The sequence below is a fragment of the Protopterus annectens genome, chromosome 8.part1, assembly GCF_019279795.1.
Source record: "Protopterus annectens isolate FY-2018-M chromosome 8.part1, PAN1.0, whole genome shotgun sequence".
NCBI classification, from domain to species: Eukaryota; Metazoa; Chordata; order Ceratodontiformes; family Protopteridae; genus Protopterus; species Protopterus annectens.
The window spans coordinates 411,964,057-411,970,352 of record NC_056742.1 but is presented as its reverse complement, the minus strand read 5'-3'; the positions used below and the strand labels follow the sequence as shown (position 1 = coordinate 411,970,352).

General features: G+C 38.2%; 1 protein-coding gene across 1 annotated transcript in view; it reads left to right on the top strand.

The window, feature by feature from the left end:
- BRD7 (bromodomain containing 7) overlaps window positions 1-6,296 on the top strand; it is a gene marked incomplete in the record, with an annotated part of 891,907 nt that overhangs the window by 670,239 nt on the left and 215,372 nt on the right.

The following is a 6,296-nucleotide window of genomic DNA, read 5'->3' as shown; positions in this document are numbered from 1 at the left end:
TTTCTGCATTTGATTTGGGTACTACTAGCACCTGCCCGTATCAATGAACCCTGGAGATGTACCTTGTACTACATAGACTTTTTCAGAATTCTTCCAGTAGGTTTGTTAAAAGTAAAAACTCAACTACCGAACTCTCTTGCATGATTTTAAATATGTATTTATTTGAAGATATTCATTCAGATGCTTGATCTGCTTCCAGTAAATAAGTTTCACAGAACTGCTATTTTTTCTTGTCTTGAAAATATTTAAATTATATATTTTTAGTGTAAAGGGATACACTGGGGGTCTCGAGGATTACGATAACAAAAAATGCAGACCGTTTTTACTGACTCTGTAAACCTGGAATCACTAGAGTAGAGTGGGATGTATTAAAAGCAGACGTATTATATTAAAAACAATATAGAAGTGTAGATTAACTATTGTTTATCATTGTATCAAAAAGGAAGGGTGAATTAGGTTTTCACAAATCCCTGAAGCAGCCTCAGACCCTAGCCTTGTCCTCTGTTCTAGCATGAAGCACTGTTGTCACTTACACCATGAATGACCACAAGACTTCCCTGAGGATTCCTTGACCCATTTCTGTCTTTTGATAATGTGACCCTACACATGTTGTTGGAGCAGGATTTTGCTGAAGCTCAGACAGGGCCCAGCATCACAAATACTGGATTCTAATTGACCATACACAGTCCCAAGCACAAGCCATAATTGACTCATGATTCTGTGCATAAAACACAATGTTACTAGAAATAATGCAGAAAGTAGCAATTGTAAGTTGAAATATTAGGAACTGTGTCAGAGGACTCTGTTTTGTTACTTGAACTGTGCTGCTTCAAGTGAGGCACGTCATCACATGGACCTACTATTTTTATTACTTTCAATGCACCTAAAATTCTGACTCTTGATTTAACCTTTAGATTGCATGGTGCAGCAGTCCATCTTGGTCATTGTTTTTGTAAACCTCTTTATTAAGTCATCACATTTCAAGTTACAACATGTTTTCTTATATATTAATAGAAAAGAAAACTAACTGTAATAACAGACATAAAAAAACAACCAACCTGTGCTGTGTAAACGTCTCACCAAACAATTAAACCAGAGTAAAGCAGTCCAAAAAAGTAGAATGATGAGATGACACCAGGCTCTGAGTATAAAACGAACAATCTTTTATTTTAAAACAACATAAGCTCTTTCACAGCTCTTGCTGCTTCTTTAGGTGTCAATATAAAAATGCAGTCACACACACAGCAATTTATACAGAAATTCAACTAGCAAATTAACCAGTTTAGCAATTGTATATTAAAAGAATACAAACAATAAATTTAAAAATAAGAAATAAACTTAAAATAAAGTAATGCACATAGGTGTATGTCAAGCTCATCTAAGTGAGCGTGTCTGTAACAAAGGTTTAAGGGGGACTTTTATCATTTAGTCCTGAACTATAATCAGCCTTTAACCTGGCTATCCACTTGCTCTCTAAGCTTTCAGTAGCATTCCTAGCATCACCCAGGCTCTTAGTAGCTACTAACTGTGCTATAACTTGAAACTTAAAACAATACACGTGTGAGGTGAGCTTCACATGTTTAGAAAGAACACTGCACTCAGTAGCATTTTTTTATATGTAAATGTTCTACTACACGTTCCTTCAACTATTAGTCTTGCCTACATAGAACGTCGTGCAGGCAGTACAGCACACTAAATAAACCACATGAGAAGAAGTACAAGCAGCTTGAACATCAAACACATACAGTTTACCCTGATCTGGATGTATAAACATACCAGCAGTGTCAATATAACTGCAGCACTTACAAGTATGACATAGTCTAGTTCCTTTATAAGTGGAACCCATTTTATTCCTAGTAGTTTTACCATCAGTTAACTCTTTTGGATAACAAAGCATCTGTTTTAAAGATCATTTCTTCTTAAAGATAACGTTAGGTTGTTCACCCACTCTTTTTAAGATCATTATTCATTGTTATAATGGGCCAGTGCTTCCTTATAATATCCAAGATTTACTCTGTAGTGTAAGAATAAGTTTTGGGGTGAATAGAGGGTGGATTTGAAGAAAAGAAGGGCCTGCCTCTACCTTCTCTAACATCAGAGACTTTATTCAATACTTGTACATTGCACCTCTTGTAGTCCCTATCCACAAACTCATTCTCCAGATCTTTCATTTCAGCCATAAAGTTGCCATCACTGACATTCACCCTTGAGACTCTATAAGTCCTTGCTCTTGTACTATGTTATCAAGTACATATGTAGGGTGCATGCTTGTTCAGTGTAAAAAGTTGTTCCTGTAACAAGGTTTCCTGTATAGTGAAGTATCCATCTGTCCGCTGCTTGAAACTCTGATAAGTACATCTAAGTAACTAATTTCTATCTTGGAATACTCCACTGTAAATCTCAGAAATGTAGTACTCGCATTAATCTCTTCTATAAACGTAGCATTAATCTCCTATATTTAGTGATAGTAAGGTTGAATTACTTCGTTATTTACTTGAGTTGGTCTTGTAACAATGTATTTGTTGTTGATGGCAATTATTTTTTGCAAAGAGATGGCGTAGCAATGGCCACATCATGTGCCAACAGCTACGCCAGTGTCATTATCCTCATCTGGGAACTTAAGCACATATTGGTAGATACAGAAGTAGAACACATTTTATTTTACAAACTGTTTGTTGATTTATTTTTTATTCGGAAGGGTACACAAAATTAGTTAGCTAAGTTTATAGAAGAGAGTTACAGATGTAGGAGATGACTAATGGAGGTTTAGGTTGCAACATGTTGTTGTCTTTCGGCTTTTCCCAGTTAGGGGTCACAACAGTGGAACTCCGGTCCGCTAATGATTGGCAGTAGATTTTGACGAACGCCGAGGTGCCAGCTCGACATTCAACCTTCAACGAAGGCACGCCCTTTACGCATGTCTTTCAAACACCAACCCAACTGCGGGGAGGACATGCAGACTCCACACAGAAGGCACTCCCCGCACTCCAGCCGAGAATTGAATGGGAGAACCCCTTGCTGTGAGGCAAAAACGCTACCACTGCACCACCGCGGCATTGTTTCGGTTGCAACATATTGATCTTATATCTTTTTAATGTAACCAGATAGATCTGGTAGATGCTTATGTGAAGATGCCAGTAAGGATGTAGAAAGGGAAATTTACCCTTTTTCACATAGGCATAGGAAGTGGTCATGGATTGATAGCATACTTGTTAAAAAAAGAGTTTGGGTATATGAGTAGGGATTGTCATGTAGAACTATTTATCTCATCACATCATGTTACAGTGCAGATGCAACTGAAATGGGAAGTTCGGTAGGCCTTTGAAAGACATGGTGGATTTCACCTGTTTAAATTAAAAGATAAGCAGGTTGGTGGCTGAGTGCATGAAAGGATAGTAGAGGGGATGGTGGGAAAAAAAACACATACACGGGGGAAGGATAGGATAATTTCAAGAACTGGCTTAGGGGGTGGTTCTTAAAACTGTGCAGAGGAAAGGGAAAATGAAAGAAGAAAGTTTAGAGATGCAGAAATAGGGGATCTCCGTTTTAAGACGGATTGAGAGAATTGAAATCAGGAAGAGATGGACAAGCTAGAAAAGAGTAAATGGGAGGGAATAGAATCTTTGGATAGGAAGATCCAGCTGCATAAGGCAGCACTTAAGAACTGGTAATTTGAGAATATTCCTAAATCAGAGTTTTGGCATGTTGTTTGAGACAGATGTAGATTGAGTGAACAAGTGAACAACTCAGAAACTCACAAGATGAGTTGGGGATTGCTACCATGATCTATATGTTAGTGTAGTCTTAAATTTATAGCTAATCAGAGAAATTTTTTGGGGGGCGGGCAAAGAACCCAATCTTGTCCCAGAGTGAATTGAGGCTGATTTCAGTTGAGGAGCTACTGGGAGTTGTAAAATCCATAGCACATAAAAAAAAAAAAAACTGATAGTGTCTGGATTCTTATTGGAGCTGTGGCAGAAAGTGGAGAGGAGGTGTTGAGATACTGGGTGGAACTATTTAACAAGATGGGGTTTACTTTCAAAATTTAGAAACATTTGTTCGAGTAATGACTTACTCGAAAAAAGAAGTTTGAAAGTGAAAAATTTTTAAATCAAAACAGTGAACATGGTAATGTGGATAATTCAAAATTTGATATCACCATTACCAAACGTACCTTGCCTTCCACTGATTTCCTACCAATGTTTTGCAGGGGGGCAAGCCCCCCTGCACCACCGCCACCCCCCATGTGGGGGCCTGTGCCCCCTCACCCCCTCATTATATATACAAACTCTGAGATTGCACTACAGTGAGGGAAAGGGTATATTTCTCGATCTCCATTCAAAATGTAGATCCCATATGAGCAAATGCACACTACCATTCGCTGTTGTGGACATATACGGATCAACGTGAAGGAAACTTGGAACCATGATTTTGACCTTTCAGGTTTTGTGTAATTGACATACAACATTTTCATATTAAACCACAAGATACTATGTGGAGAAGATGTTTCAGTGTCATGTAGGGGAATACCTAATGAAGGCAAGGATTTGCTTTCCCCATCCTCCTGCAAACCCATTTTTGTTTTAAGCCATGACTACAAGGTGTTTGTGATGGTATGGGAAAGAAATGATCATGTGTTATACCGGGCTTGATTCATTAGGCCTAACTGAGGTAGGGGCAAGAAACATTTTTATTCTGCGCACTTTGTTGGTCATACAGGAAGCTCATCATAGGAAACGGAGTTTAATAGTGTTGGGAGTGGATGCCAGCAATGTTATTTGATAGAGTGTTATTTTTTTCTCAAGGTTATGAGGAAAATATGGTTTCTGGGTAGACTGTTAGGGAAGTTGAACAGAAGCTGTAGATGGGCTACAGTTTATAGATAAAATCTCAGCAAGCTTGTCAAAACCAATAGATCCAGCCAGGGGGACAAAGGCGACTTGTCCATTGTTGCCAGTATTTGCTCTATGTTTGGAACCTGTGACACAGTGGGTTAGTCACTTTCATAAAGAGATACAGACTGAGTACAAATGAGCTTAAAGTTTCGCTTTGTGTCTACACTGTTAACATTAACCAACCCTCAGATTGACCTGGAGTATATTGTTTGAGGGTCTCCAAAAGTTATGGGAGGATGTCTGTGTGTAGGGTGAATGAGAAAAGGTTGCAAGGGCTGGTGCTGAATATAGTGCTGTGGAGGAGTTCTGTTATCCAACTTTGTGGGGGATTCAGAGATTTAAGTACTTTGGTATCTACTTGATGGATACCTGGGAGAGCTAGATTTAGGCAACAGCTGAGACAGTAATGGAGAAGGTAGGTATTTTTTTTTTTTTTTGGCAAAACAGAGAAGTCTGCCATTGGAGATGGATGCTCAATGATCTGCTTTAAATGTGTTTGCCCTTCCCCAGATGTTACATTTAGAGTTTTCATTGGGTAAATCCCTTTGGGCACTGTGTAAAGTGTAAGAAATTGGTGAGTAATTTTCTATTTGTGGAGACTAAGAATGCAAAAGTAATATGTTTGTTTTTGAACTTGAGCAAGATGATGGGAGGTTTGGCTGTCTTACATTAGGTTAGATGATACAAGTAGTTCAGTTTAAGTTGCATCATAGATCCTTGATTGGTGAGTAGAAAGCAATCAGGAAAACTTTGTTTTTGGAGAAGTCTGAAATGTTGGGAACTGGAGTTATTTGCTGTGAGTAGGGGAAGCATAAAAATCACTGAAGTGGGTTTATCGGGCCTAGGTTTGTTAGACTGTTAAACAGAACACTGGTTTCATGGGTATACAGTGAAGAAAACCTGGAGGTATTTGGCACCTGTAGGGGATGAAAGGCATAGTAAGAGGTACTAAAATAGTTTTTGAAGATTAGTAGAAGGGGATGCACTTAGCTTAGATACTGGTATCAGGTGAAGGTAGAAGGAACATTTAAAGAGGAGGAGGATAAAGGAGCAGTGCTAACTGCCCCAGAAAGATGTGGGAGATGTTGTGGTATTAAGAAACGAAGCTGGAAGTAGAGAAGCATAAAGTCACTGAGATTATGCGATTTTTAAAGTGGGTGAATAATTAATCAAATAACCAAAGGATTGATATGAGTTGTTGATCATAGCTTGGTGTTGAAGTGAAAGAGTTAAAAAAAAAAAAAAAAAAAAAAAAAAATGTGGAATGATACTGGGTTTAATTTGCACTCAGAATCAATGGATTAAAACACGTCAGCTGACTAGAAGCTTTACAGGGATAAGATATTTTAGGGAATTCACTTGATGTTGCTTTTACACAAATATGTTTAAACCTCAGAAATG